Raw genomic sequence first — 15,703 nt, 5'->3', positions numbered from 1 at the left:
TATACTACTACAACAGGATCTAGAAAAGTTGGGCAGATGGGCTGAGAAGTGGCAACTGAAGTTTAACATTGACAAATGCAAATTACTGCTTATGGATAGTAGTAACCCAAGAGAAATGTACCAACCATGTAGTACTACACTCAGGGCAGTGGGGATTGAAAAACACCTGGGAGTAATTGTGCCTTCAGATATGAAGTTTTTTGAGCAGTGCAGACATGATACCAGAGCAGCTCATGGTATCTAGTCGATGATATACAGGAATTTTGGTAGCAGGGATAAGGAGGTGATTATCCCTTTGTGTAAAGCAATGGTCAGGCTACACCTTAAGTACTACGTATAGGGCCGGAGACCTTATTTTAGAAAGGATGTAGAGTTGTTGGAAGGAGTACAGACGAAAGCAACAAAGGTGTGCTTTTACCAAGAAAGGCTTCTTAAGTAACGCAAATTGCAGCGTCTGGAGACGAGGAACTTGCAAGGTGATCTGATTGAGGTATATTAGTCGTTGAATGGTTTGAGCAGGCTCAATGCTGATAGGGTTCTCCTCTTGCTCAGATTGTAAGCCTGAGGGGGCATAAACTCAAATTGAGGAAAGACAGTTGTAGAATAGATGTACGGAAATTTGCCTTAAGCCAGCTGGTAGTTGATTGCTAGAACAAACTTTCATCTGTCGTGAAAGTTGATAGCTTAAATAAATTCAAGGAAGAACTGAACAAACTTTTTGGAGTGAATGGATGGGTGAAATGGGAAGTTGGTTAGTAAAATAAATTACGGCTTTCTCAGAATGAATTGTAACAGGTTTAATAAATATACATAGAAACATACAAAGCTTTCGGTTGGTTAGACAACCTTCTTCAGTTGAAACAAAAACATAAATTGACAGTTAGAATGGAGGCATGTACTGCCAATCTGGTACGTGAAGCGCGTGGCTAATTGTTTGAGGTTGAAGCCTGTGGCTGTGACATATGTGGACGTGGCCAGCGCTTGTCAATGGACAGGACTATTGCTTCGGTGATAGAGTGGACTTGACAACCACTGTTCCTGTTCATTGAGGTATTGGAGCATTTGATGTTTAACGATTCCAACCAGGCGCAGCGCAGATAATGGGACTTATCCACAATCATGACATCGCGGTGTGGGTCAATGTCGTGGTGGGTTGCCCAGACATGCTCAGCAATAGCTGAGTGCTCCACATCCGCCAAATGGATCGCCCTCTTGTATTTGGAAAGGCATTTTTCGAGGCGCCTTCCGGTTTACCCGAAGTAGCAGCTAGTGCAGTCACAGCAAGAGATGCGGTAGACTAACCCGCTTTGCAGTAGGGTGGGGACAGGTGTTTTTACGTTGGAAATGAGGGATCGTAGTTTTCTGCCTGGGAGTTGGAGGCACTTTATCCCATGCAATTTTAAGATCCTACAGACCTGTTGTGATAGGTTTGGGTAGTATGGGATAAAGGCGCTCGTGGTTGAGTCACCACTTTGGATGTTTCTGTTGGTCGCTACGTGGTTGCGTGCCTGTAGGTCACACCTGTCAAGGGTATTGATCGGATAGCCACACCTTGCAAGGTCCGCTTTGACTCTAGCAATCTCTGTGCGCCTCTCACTTACAGAGCTAGAGTGTGTCCAGGCACGAGTTAGCAAGGTTCGCGCAGTGGCAAGAAGATGACTACATGCACGTGCTGACCGGAAGTTGATAAATTGGCCAGCACGCATAGGTTTACGATGGACTGTCGTCTTCAAGGATGTGCCCTCGCACCGGACAAGGGTGTCTAGGGTGGAAAGTTGGTTTTTTTTTTTTTTTTTTTTTTCTGGTTGATGCTGTATAAGCTTGCTTTTTTGCATCATATGTCTCTACTAATGCAAATGCTAAACTGATTTCAAACAATATTGTTGACATCATAAATTTAGCTTTCATTAAAGCTTTTGATGTTTTCCTCATGAAAGACTTTTGTACAAGTTATAAGTGTGGTAATGGGAAAAGGGAAAGTTACTGCTAAGGGATGTTTGAGTTGCACAGGACAGTGGTGGTTATAAATGGTCACTGCCTTCCTTGAAGTAATATTATTAGTGGAGTCTCTCAGTGCTAGGTGTCTTACTGTTTACAATATTTATTAATGATGTTAATGAAGGCATGTCTAGCTTATTGTCCAAGTTTTTAGAAGATACAAAGGTTAGCAGGGTGATTAATGAAAGGAATCAGTGCAAATTGCTGCAGCAAGACCAGAAAAATTAGCCAGAAAGGCTGAAGTGGTAATTGATGTTTAATACTGGTAAATGCAAGGTACTGTATATGGGCAGCAGTAATCAGAATAACTTACCAATTAGGGAGTGCCACATGTAATAATTGTATATTTCAACATGAATAATTCTCTCTTGTTTATGTTGGACTGTACAATTACCCCTATTTCTCTATCATTGTCTTCACTGCTTTACAGAACTGTTAATTTTTTGAGCATGGAGACAGGCTGCTAGAATAGCTCATTGATATACAGTAACTTTGTCAACGGGAACACGGAAATGATTATCCCATTTTATAAGCCAGTGGTTCTGCCGCATCTTCAGTACTGCATGCGAAGTCTGGAAGCCTTATTTTAAGAAAGATGTGAATCTCTTAATGGATGTAGTGAAGCAACTAGATTAGTCAAGCATACAAAGGGGTATGCTCTTACAACAAAAAAATTAGGTTCTGCAAATTTATCTGCTTGAAACCTGGCACTTGCAAGGAGACCTGATTAAATTGTTTAAGGCTTTAAATGGATTGAGTAAACTTAATGAAGATTCATGCTCTTTCTCAGACATACACAAAAGGAGACATAAACTTAAGTTTAAAAAAAAATGGCTGCAGAATAAATATGCAAAAATTTGGTCATCCAGAGATTAATTGCATGTTGGAACAAACTGCCATCTAGTGTTGTGGGAGTAGTTTGATAAATTTAAGGAAGAATGAGACATTATTAGAGGATCATGTTTGCCACTACTAGAGCCAATAATAATAATTGTATGTGTGGAAAAAAGAATGGAGAATTGGCAGTGTGTGTGTGCCAAAATAGTCCTCCCATGTGCTTTGTGATACAAATATTTATTTGCTTTACAAAATGGCACTCAGGGAACATATATATAAATGTGTGCACTGGAAAACTGCTACACATAGTATGCAGCATGAGTGGAACAAGTGATATCAGTGTTCTCCAAGGGAGCTTAATTTATGGGCTCATTCATCTGAGTGAATTCTTCAAGATGCAGTGAATTTAGCCAGTGTGTCAGTGGAAACAGCCTATAAGGTATTTTTTTGAAAACAAAAGACAGTCATGCAACCATAAGCACCTCTGGCTAAAAGGCAAATGATACCAATAATACAAATAACATCTTTCACAAATCACCACAAGAGATAGGCATGTTACCTCATATGTTATAACTACATAATTAACAAAGGTTGTAAAGTGAATGTTTGATTAGAAAAGTACATTAGGAATTGCATAAACAGGTAATTTACAGTAGTGTTCTAATCAGAAAACTCATCTTGCAAATAAATAGAAAATGCCACCTAAAAGTAATGTCTGCAGCACAGATTTTAAACTACTGACCAATGGCAGAAAGTTGTCTTGTCCATTGAAACAAAATTTATGCTAATCCATGGATTAGGGACTAAACTGTAGGGTAAACCATTTGAAAGTTTGCACCCATAATGTGTTCTTGCCTGAAGCAGGTGATGGTGTTAATGATTTGGCATGCCATTTGTTGGGAAGACTAAGATGCCTGGTCATGTGGCGCCTCCGTAGCCAGGTGGGAAGGAGCAGCAGTGCATAGCACACGCTTCTTGATTAGACCGGGGTTCGAGCCCGTCACCACCAAATACGGAGAATGCGGAAAGGTCAGGGAATGACCACCGCATATCCCGGAGCAATATGGCCTTAGTTGCTAATGCTCCTAAAAACCAAATAACAAACAACAAACCTGGTCATGTGACCTCTCAAACATAACTGGGCATCTTATCTCTGACCATGTATATCCTGTGACACTCTCCTACCCCATAGGTCATGAAATCTTTTTTGGACACAAAATTTCTATTGTTCCTCAATCCAGAAAAGTTTTTGAATGGGGCAAGAACATGAATGGATTTCAACATGTCCTGTTGGCTCTCCTTCCACAGTGTTCTCATCTATTCTGTTGAACTTGTGGGACATTCTAGGGAGAAGGATCAGGCAGCTGGAAAACTTCCCTACTTCGATTTCTCATTTGCCTCATATTGGTTGTATGCCATTCCATAACTATAATTGCTCCATATAGCAGCAATTATAGTTATCAGAGCTCATGGAGATAGTCCAGTGTGCTATAGCTGCTTTCTTCTTTTTTTTTTTTTTTTTTTTTTGCATGTGTGTGCATGCATGCTCCCCAATAGCATATTCCTAATTTAATCTAATATATAGGTTACACCCGGATTGTGAAATTGATTAGTTCATGAAATAGACAAATATATGTCCATTCCATGAATTTGTCTCTCCCCTTTCCCATTTCATGAACCAGGCAAAATTTTGATTGTGTCTAGCCCATTTCGTGAACTGGTCATTTAATATCAAATAATAATATGAATAAACATGCCTTAGATATACAAACTGTTTATTGTCTGAACCACAACAAAAGTTTAGTTATAAAATATTAAACAAAATAAAACATTTAACTCTTAAAATGGAATAGATGTAATTATTCTTAGAGATAAAATTCTAAGGACACTGACTTATTCACAATGTTATAATGATTACCACAGGTTATAGTAAAGTGGTTAAGTTATAAAATATTAAATAAAATGAAATTTCAATTCATATGTTTTTTGGGTGAAATTTAGTATATGGTATCCACTTTAGATTAGCGTATAAGTCTAGTAGAAAAAAAATCGTGAATTCCCCTTCTTCTCCCTCACTTGAATCCCTCCCAGTCATATAAACTGACATAACTATTTTTTTTTTTACTAGACTTTCATTTGTGGTAATTAGCAGCCTAGCAAACACATGATATAGACCTCTGCATTAAATCTAAAAAAGGAATAAATTAGGGCCCACAATACCAGTCAAAATCTTAATACCGGTATTTTTAATTTATGAAACCGGGATACTGGTATTCCAAACAAAAAAAAACATTTTTCGCAATAAATTTTTATGACAATTAGGTGCAATAAAATAAGGAAAAAACAAGAAATTACTTGAATTCACGTTTAAATCAAACTTTTATTACAATAATAAATATTCTAGCAAAAATTATTAAACATACAATTGGTCTAAAAACATAAAATAAGCATCCGCACTACCGAAATAAGATGATACAAAGGTTGGCAGGGTTGTTAATGACAGTGTGCTACTGCAACAGGATCTAGAAAATTTGGGCAGATGGGCTGAGAAGTGGCAACTGAAGTTTAACATTGACAAATGCAAAGTACTGCATATGGGTAGAAGTAACCCAAGAGAAGCGTACCAACTGTGTGGTAGAAAATAAAAAATACTTGGGAGTAATTGTGCAGTCAGATATGAAATTTTCTGAGTAATGCAGACAGGCTTCCAGGGCAGGTCATAGGGTTTTGTCAATGATATACAGGAATTTTGCTAGCAGGGAAAAGCAGGTGATTGTCCCTCTGTATAAGGCAATGGTCGGGCCACGCCTTGAGTACTGCGTACAGGTCTGGAAGCCTCATTTTAGGAAGGATGTAGATTTGCTTGAGTGTGTACAGAGAAGGGCAGCAAGATTGGTGAGGGGGAATGAAGGGATCCTCTTACCAAGGGAATCTTCTTAAGTTCTGCAAATTGCAGCGGCTGGAAACTAGGCACCTTTGAGGTGATCTGATTGAGGTGTATAAGGCCTTGAGTGGATTGAGCATACTGAATTCTGATGGGATTCTTCCACTTGTTCAGATTACGAACCTAAGGGGGCATAAATTCAAATTGAGGAAAGACAGATGTAGAATAGATGTGCGGAAATTTGGCTTTAGCCAGCGGGTGGTTAATTGCTGGAACAAACTTCCATCTGTCATTGTGGAAGTTGATAGGTTAAATAAATTTAAGGAGGAACCGGACAAACATTTAAAAGGAATTGTTTTGTAAATTTTTTTTTTGGCTGATGCTGCATAATACACATGCTTTCTTGCATCACATGCCACTACTACTACCTGTCCCAATAAAGTGAGCTCTTAAGAAACTCAATAATATTATCGTTTAAGCTGGATCTAATTTTGGTACATATTTAATTAGTTGCAGAAAACGTCCTTTTGGATTCTGTGCTGTTTGGTGCTGTGTACCGAGATAGTCATAGATGAGTTGCAGTTAACTCTCCCTTCTTCCCTCATCTTCAAAAATCTTATTTCCTTTTTATCAAAAATAAAAAATCCTTTTTGACTTTTTATGGCACTATACTCGTATTAATGAAAGAAAAGGACTGATGTTTAAGTTTGGTGAGGAAACCAAATCTAAGTTGGGGGGGTTATTACTTTTTATTTCTCTGTACCTTAGTATTGCTGCAGTGGCCATTATGATTTTCGTACAGCAGCTCCCCTCAAGCACTAAGCCCCACAAGCTACCTGACTGCGTTAAAAAATGAGAATTTCCCAGGAGCTGAGGGATATTCCCCCCCCCACACACACACATACAAGTATATATATATTATATATTGTATATATATTATATGTGAGCTGTCAGTTTCTCAAGAGCAATGACACAAATATAAAATAAAAGTCATTTATCATACAAATCTACTTAAAATACATAACTGGTGTTCATTTACATCTAATCCATTCATTTTTCTCATTTAATCTGTTAATACGTGCTATCATTTCCATAAAATTTTTCTCAATTAACAATCTCAACTCTCTCTACAGCTTCAAACACTAAACTAATTCAATCTTAATCACTTCCTCATATTTCTCTTAATCACCAATATCAATTCTCTTCACAACAGCAATCCATAAGTAGCTAACTTAATGCTAACAATTCCATGTAATTTCTCTTAATTTAGCAATATCAATTTTCTTTACAAATTCAACCAATTAACTAACTCAGAACTAAACATTTCCTTATTTCTCGTATTTCTTTAACTTGAACCTTACTCTAAAATAATCTCCCATTTTATCTAAGTACCATTTCCAAAACAACACAGTTCAGAGGACTTACTTTCCTTCTCTTTTACAGTGGGATTCCTTTGTGTGGGTTCCTTTCATGGAGTGCAATGATCTCTCTCTCTCTCTCTCTCTCTCTCTCTCTCTCTCTCTCTCTTTTCTTAGTTGAACTTTGCATCTCTGCTGTATAGCTTATTTCGGAATTTCGAGAAGAGTTCTCTGTTAATACTGAAGGAAATTACCACAGCAGCAGCAGCAGCAGTAGAAGCCAGGGCATTATCTGACTGGCTTGTTATTCAACTTCCAGATTAACTTCTAGCACAGGAACATGCCCAGTGGAACCCTTCACTATATAGCTGAACGCTCCAGAACTGAACCCAGAACTACCACTGGAAGTCTGCAACCCCCTCCAAACAACAACCACAAACCTCTCTTTTGGTGTGAGCACCTTATTTATATCCTTCTCATTTATTTATTTATTGCAAGTTACAATCGCCCCTTATACTCCTTTTTTTATATTCATGCTTATGTGTAAACCCCAGAGGGGTTTGCACGCATTTACATATCCCTGTCTAATTTAAACCTGACCCAATCACGGTGTTATTCTTTAAACTCACTATTCTTCCTTTGGTTAAAACAGGAAAAACAGAATATTTTTCCAACACAATGAAATACTTTCATCTTTTACCTCTAGATCACCTGTTCACAATACCTTTTGAACGGCTCCATACCGACACCTTTCCCAAAATGCACTAAATGTTGCTTGTCGCATCCTCAAGTAGAGGTGTAATAGAGGGATTAAACTATTGTTTAGAAGCTGTTAATTTTAACCCTTCCACACCTGTTCACCATATTCCCTTCCAGCGCCTCCATAGCCAGGTGGGAAGGAGCAGCAGTGCACAGCACACGCTTCTTGATTAGACCGGGGTTCGAGCCCGTCACCACCAAATACGGAGGATGCGGAAAGGTCAAGGAATGACCACCGCATATCCCGGAGCAATATGGCCTTAGTTGCTAATGCTCCTAAAAACCAACCAACCAAACAAACAAACAAACATATTCCCTTCCACATGCCACTGTTCACCATATTCCTTAATTGCACCACCAGGCCTACTCCCACTAATGGAAATATTTCCGTAATGATGTTTTCATTATTCCTTAAGTGCTTTACTTCCACACACACACACACTATACTTACCAAGAGAAATATATTTGCAAGATTTTGTCTCGAAGTTTCATAACGTTTTGAGGTTTCCGCTGCATTTGTACTGTGTATAGCAATCCCTCGTTTGAATTCAGCAGTATTAATGATTTGTTGTTGTCGATTTTATAACCTTTATGTGAATAAATAATGGATAATTATTTTTTAAATTAATACCGAAAAACCGATATTTTTGTATCAATACTGGGATTTAAATACCAGAAAAAAATGACAGTATTCGGGATCTATTCCAGTATTCGGGATCTAGGTATTTTAAGCCCTAGAATAAATGCAGCCAGTCACTATCAATGGTAGGAGGAGCTATGCTTGCAAATAACTGCTCTTGTCCCAGGTCAGCACAACCAATGTAACTGTATTGTTGAGGTTATTGTTAATCGCAACTTGCTATAAGATTAAGGAAAGTCCTTTAGCAGTGTTCCAGTTCACTATTAATTTCAGCACCATGAGATTAAGGGAACTCTTTCAGCAGGCCGTCAGTTCATAAATTGGGTAGAATATAAACTGGCCAGTTCATGAACTGCAAGAGTTTATCAGTTCATGTTATATATATATATATACACGTATATATATCAAGAGCCAAGTATTGTAGCAGAATTAATTAAAAGAGGACTAGAGTACATTTAACTTACATGAGATCTAAAGATCTCTAAATCCAATTGTAAATTATATATATATGAAAATCAGATGTTTTGTGGCATGTTCCTACTATTTCGTCTTGATTTCTGCCATTGCTATTTTCCTGTTACAGAGAACGGAATGGCTAAATGTTTGACATATGTGATCCCTTAGATACAGAAATCATGTATATGTTAAACTTTTGGCCATTCTGTCCTTTGTAATTGTGAAGCAGCAGTGACAGAAATCTGATTAAGTTTAGGAATATACCATGAAATATCTTATTCCCTTCTGTATATATTTTCCAACTGAAAATGAACAGATATTTAAATCTCACAGTTTAAGCACTTTATTTCTCTTTTAATGTATTTACATTATCCACACATAGTATTGCTCAAACAAATAAATATTAGGATTGATGTCATAATTCAGTTTGGTAGATAATGTACAATTCCAAGGGATCAAAATATCATTAGCACAAAATATTAATAAATTCAAAAGCATACAACTTACTCCAGCATGGTTAAGCCAACTACTTGTAAATGTGAAATTGTAACAAATGGCTAGTATTAGAGCAAGTTTCAGCAAACTAAGGTAATGCATGGCTCCTGCCCTAAATCCCTGTAAACTAGAAGTCAAACTTACAGACCAGGGAAGATTATGAAATTCATAGTTAAGTACAGTATCATCTAGACAAGAATGGAATAATAAGGCAATTTACAGCATAGCTTTATTACAGAAAGATTATGTCTACCTTATCTGATTAGCTACTAGGGGCAAACTTGTTGGAGGGAAAGAATAATAACATTAGCCAACAAAAAATATTTTTGTCATACCTCCTCAATGAAAATATGTGATTCTGGAGGAAATAAACATGCTGATTCCGAAAATCACCATAAAAAGTCTCTATCACATATACATCATAAAATGTAGATGTATATATCCCTTTAATGTTAAAATAAAGGGATATATATGTATAATTCAAGTTTGTAATACAAGCATAAAAAATATTATACATTCTCTATAACTCATTTAACTTCGGAAAAAATATCATAAATCATAGTGAAATAGTTATATTTCAGTAATATATAATCAGCATACCTGTCCATAATTGTCCTCAAAAATGTTTGCTACTAAGGGATTTTCTCTTGTATTCCTGCTTACTCTCCCTCACAAGGAACCAGCAGTAATCGCCCATCATTACAGGATCCCATTGATCTTGGAGCTTTTCCATCATGGAACTATCTCGACGAAACTGTTCCCCTTGTTCATCACTCACATCTCCCAGATTTTCGGGGAAAAAATTCTAGATGGGAATGAAGAAAATGAATTTTTAACAACATTCAACATCCCATGTTTTTGTAGCACTTGAGTAAATTAGACACCAACATTTCATAGTTTTCTTCTTTCCTATTACCCAAAAAAACCATGTACTACTGCCTTAAATGATCGCCAAGCTTCCAATTCAATTTCCTTTAACTGGATTTCAAATCCATTGTCTTTCGGGAGTTTCCTAATTTGGGGTCCTGCAAAAATTCCTTCCTTAAATTTGGCATATGTTAAATTAGGAAACACTTCTCAAAGTATGCAAACCTGTTACCTTCTATATCTAGTCCCTTCACAAAATTTTTCATCAATCCAAGTTTGATGTGCAGGGGTGGAAGAAGAACCTTGTTTGATTGCACTAAAGGAATATCCTTTACATTACATTGTCCTGGTATGAAATCTTCCCGCTTGTCCCAGTGTTGCACAACATAATGTTCTTGATCTAACAGATCAAGAACCTTAAGATCACTACATATGTTCCAACTATAATCCTGGTATTTTCTAGTATGTAAAACCTTAGACATGCTTTCATGACTTTCTTTAAGTCCAACTGAATGAAACACAGAAACTGATGAAAATTTGTTGCCATTATGAAGCAGGTCTGAAGGTCTCATTTTAGGAAGGATGTACAGTTGCTAGAACGAGTACAGAGAAGGGCAACAAGATTGGTGAGAGGAACAAAGGGGTGCACTTATGAAGAAAGGCTTAAATTCTGCAAGTTGCAGCATCTGGAGACTAGGCACCTGCAAGGTGATCTGATTGATGTGTATAAGGCCTTGAATGGTTTGAGCAGGCTCAATGCTGACGGGATATTTCCGTTTGCTCAGATCAAGAACCTAAGGGGGGGCCATAGATTCAAATTGAAAAAAAAAAAAACGGTTGTAGAATAGATGTGCGGAAGTTTGCCTTTAGCCAATGGGTAGCTAATTGCTGGAACAGACTTCCATCTTTTGTTTTGGAAGTTGATAGCTTAAATAAATAAATTTAAGTCTGAACTAGACAAACATTTGGAGTGAATGGATGGGTGAAATGGGAAGGTTTTTTTTTTTTTTTTGGCTGATTCTGTATAAGTTTGCTTTCTTGCATCATATGCCTCAACTAATGCTATTGCATAAGTAACGATTTTTTTTGAAACAGGTAAATTTCTATAATTTCTGAAATTACTTTTGCTCTATATTTAGATCTGTTTATAAATTTTATCCAGAATAACACCAGTTACTAATGATAATGCATTTTTTTCTAAGCAACACTTTCAGATTTCTTACTGGCTTGGTCATTGGTATTAGATAAAACTGCATGTGTAGTATTTGATAATTTAAATATCATTGTATTGCCGATGGTGCTTATGTGTTTACTTGATTAATCATTTGTTATAATTATCCCCACCAACCAATTACTAAATGTATGTATGAATTATATGTACAATTAAAATATTTTCTTATTGCTATAAGTTGTAGTAGCAAGTAGTTGTGGGCACTCATGACAGTTAACTCCTAAAAGCAGCTTTTCTGACATGGCAAACATGCTAAACATTAAATTGGTTGAGGATGGGAAGCATGAATGCTTCTTTTTGACTTATAAAAGGTTCCAGTGGAGAAAATTACTGATATGAAAATTACTTTCTTAATGGCAGATTTACCGTATTTTCTTGCATATCCCAGAACCTTGAATAAACTGTGCATCCCATTTTTTAAGACATGAAAAAGAAGGGGAGGGGAGTGGAGGAACAACTTTTTATTTCTGTTTATTGAAGTCTTAAAAGTATTCATAATAAATAAGTATACTTATTGGTAATACATAGTTTCCCATTCTCTATTGGTAATACATAGTTTCCCATTCTCTATTGGTAATACATAGTTTCCCATTCTCTATTGGTAATACATAGTTTCCCATTCTCAAATAAAACAAAACTATCCAATTTAAGGACAAAATATACTGATATAGTTACTCTTCTCCACTGCGTTAATCTTCATCGCCAGCCAAACAGATGTAATTAGGATCATTGTTCCATAAGTATATGTCCTCAATGCCATTGACTTTATTAGATATTCTGCACTTCATAAAAACACTTTTCGATCAGAACAGGCAAAATGCATGCGTGTGCATTTTTTATCCATAATCAAAGCTACTCACTCTCTAGCCACTTAATTTTCCCTGTTGGACTGAATTTATGCTCCCTGGTAATCATCCATCACACATTTTCAGTTTTTCCATTAAAATGAAAGATTATAACTGCATGCCTTTAGTACTCTTATTTAGCAAACATATTTAATTTTATAAAACTATTTCAATATAAATAATATCTTACAAATTATATTCACTAGTAATGGGTGCCACACTTAGAATCCAGTGATTTTTGTTATGAGTAAGGTGACAAAATGAATGTCATATTACAACTTTCTTTCATTTCCATTGAGCAATAAGCAGTATTGATGTTATTATCTGTTTCCATCAAAAATCACATTAAAAATGCAGTGTGTTTATTTGTTCTTCTGGCTCTAGCCTTAGTAAAAATCTTAAGCTTTGGATTAAATTTTTGAATAAGCCGTGTACCCAAAATTTTGATTGAATTTTTTGTTAAAAAACAAAAGTGCATGGGTATTCAAGAAAATACATTGTATTCATTTTGACTAGATGTCTTCAGAGTTCTAGAAAACTCATGCATAAGATCTAAAATTAGCATTAGCAAAGGCACATGATGCAAGAAAGCAAGCTAATATAGCATCAGCCAAAAAAAAAAAAAAAACTTTATTTCACCCATCCACTCACTCCAAATGTTTGTCAAGTTCTGCCTTGAATCTGTTTAAGCTATCGACTTCTACAACGACAGATGGCAGTTTGTTCCAGCAATCAACCACACGCTGGCTAAAGGCAGCTTCCGCACATCTATCCTTCTTTCCTCAATTTGAATTTATGCCCTCTCAGGCGATTATTCTGAGTAAGAGGAAGAATCCCATCGGCATTGAGCATACTCAAATCATTCAACGCTTTATACACTTCAATCAGATCACCTCGCAGGTGCATAGTCTCCAGACACTGTAATTTGCAATACTTCAGCCTTTTTTCATAAGAGCAACCCTTTGTTCTATTCACTAATCTTGTTGCCCTTCTCTGTACTCATTCCAACAGCTCTACATCCTTCTTAAAATGAGGCCTCCAGACCTGCATACAGTGCTTAAGGTGTGGCCTGACCATTGCCTTATACAAGGGGATAATCATCTTATCCCTGCTAGAAAAATTCCTGAATATCATTGACAAGACACCATGAGCTACTCTTGCAGACCATCTGCAGTGCTCAGAAAACTTCATATCTGCCTGCACAATTACCCCCAGGTCCTTTTCATTCTCTACCAGTGTCAGTGTGGTACCACAGAGTTGATATGTTACTCTGGGATTACTGTTTACCATATGTAGTACTTTACATATGTTAATGTTAAACTTCATTTGCCACCTCTCAGCCAATCTGCTCGACTTTTCTAGATCCTGTTGCAACATTGTGCTGTCATTAGTGTCATTAACAACCCTGCAAACTTGGACATTAAGCCTGATATACCATAATCAATATCATTTATAAATTCAGAAAACAACAACCCTGAGGGACTCCACTAATAACTTTAGCCCACGAAGAGCAGTGTCCATTGATTACCACTCTCTGTCTTCTCCCACTCAACCATCCCTTTATCCATAGCAGCAAATTGCCTCCAATGCCACATTGCCCCAATTTGTGCAGCAGTCTTCCATGTGCAACAGTATCAAAGGCTTTTCTTTGCATCCAGTTCCTTTGTGTCTACATCACAGTAACCAATCAAATTAGTCAGACAAGACTTCCGCTTAACAAACCCATGCTGTGTCCAAGCTATAATTAAAGTCTAGTCTAGATGATCCTGCAATGCTTCTTTAACCAGTGCCTCCATTAATTTCCCTGGAACAGAAGTTAAACTAACAGGTCTGTAATTACCTGTGTCTCCCTTTGATCCTCCTTTGTGGATTGGGGTCACATTTGCACATCTCCAGTCCATGGGTACCTCCCCGAGTCCAGGGAAGCTCTCATAATTATTTCTAAGGATTTGCTTACTTTCTTTGCTGCCTCCTTTAATTTAACTGGATAGATTCATCCACCCCAGGTGCCTTTCTTGTGTTGATCTTCATCAATTTCTCCTCCACTTAACTCTCAGTTATTACAAGATTATCTAGCTTACTGCGAGAGTTGAATACACCTCTGGCATTCCCCTCCCTGAATAACTCCTCATGTGTGTGAATGTTGATGCAAAATGTTCATTTAGTTTGTTAGCTACCTGAGCAGGATCATCAACAGTTGAACCATCGATATCAAGTGGACCAATCTGATTCATCCCCTTCCTTCCAGAGTTTACATAAGTAAAGAACTCTTTGCTATTTTCCTTTGCATCCTTTGCCAAAGATTTCTTGTAATCTGCCTTCACCTGCCTAACCTCCTTTTTAACTTGGTTACAGACCAGCTTATATCCAGTCATAGGCTTCTGTGTCACATGTTAATTTATATGTATCCGAGGCATTTTCCTTCTCTGTCACATATCTAATTAGTTCATCTGACATCCATTTAGGCTTAAATCTTGAACAATATTTCTTTGTTGGTATGAAAAGCCTAGTAGCTTCCAAGATTAATTCTTTGAATGCTTCCCATTTTGAATTTGTTGTTGGTAACATCATCAGTTGGTTATACCGTATAGATTTTAAATACTGTCTCAGACCACCGTAGTCACCTTTACAAAAGCAAAAACCTCTTCCCTTTACCCTTGATGGTAGTTACCTCTTTGAGTAAATCTGACTTCAGCACACTGTGATCACTGTCACCTAATGGTTCCTTTATCTGCAGATTCTTGTTGCATGAAGAAGAATCACTACTGATAATCAGAATAAGAGTATTACTCCTTCTAGTTGCCTCCCAAACATGCTGCTGTAGAAAACAATCATCCAATAAATCCACAGAAGCCTTGCTAGTGTGTGAGTGACCAACCCACAAATTCCAGTCAATATCCGGGAAATTAAAATCCCCCATTATAAGACACTCTAATTTATTGGCCCACTCTATTTTTCTGCACAATTGCTCATTATACTCATCAGGTTCATTAGGACTATAACACACACCTACTCTCATTTTTCCTTTCCCAGTGCTTATGTCACACTAAACAACACTCAACATTGCATTGTCCACCCACGTCAATTGGATGCACTTCCTTAGATTTTGTGTGTTTCTTAACTAACAGCATGGCCCCTCCTCCCTTCCTGTCCTGTCTATCCTTTCTGTACACATTGTACTTCCCAAATTTCAGTTCTGCACTGCTTATGTCTGTGTGACACCAGGTCTCTGATATCCCAACAATATATGCCTTTGATGTCTTGACTAGCACTTCAAGCTCATCGAATTTATTAACTATACTCCTAGGATTGGTGTACATGCAAGTATACATG

At 37.1% G+C, this 15,703-nt stretch overlaps 1 protein-coding gene across 2 annotated transcripts in view; it reads left to right on the top strand.

Moving 5' to 3' along the window:
* The window catches only part of LOC150090421 (lysophosphatidylcholine acyltransferase 1-like), a 347,274-nt gene that overhangs the window by 215,778 nt on the left and 115,793 nt on the right, over positions 1-15,703 (top strand). The gene's annotated exons all lie outside the window — the stretch shown is intronic.

Source organism: Mastigoproctus giganteus, chromosome 2 (assembly GCF_048544385.1).
Source record: "Mastigoproctus giganteus isolate SK-2022 chromosome 2, ASM4854438v1, whole genome shotgun sequence".
Taxonomy (NCBI): Eukaryota; Metazoa; Arthropoda; class Arachnida; order Uropygi; family Thelyphonidae; genus Mastigoproctus; species Mastigoproctus giganteus.
Note: the sequence above shows the minus strand (reverse complement) of the source record. Positions and strands in the feature narration are given on the sequence as shown.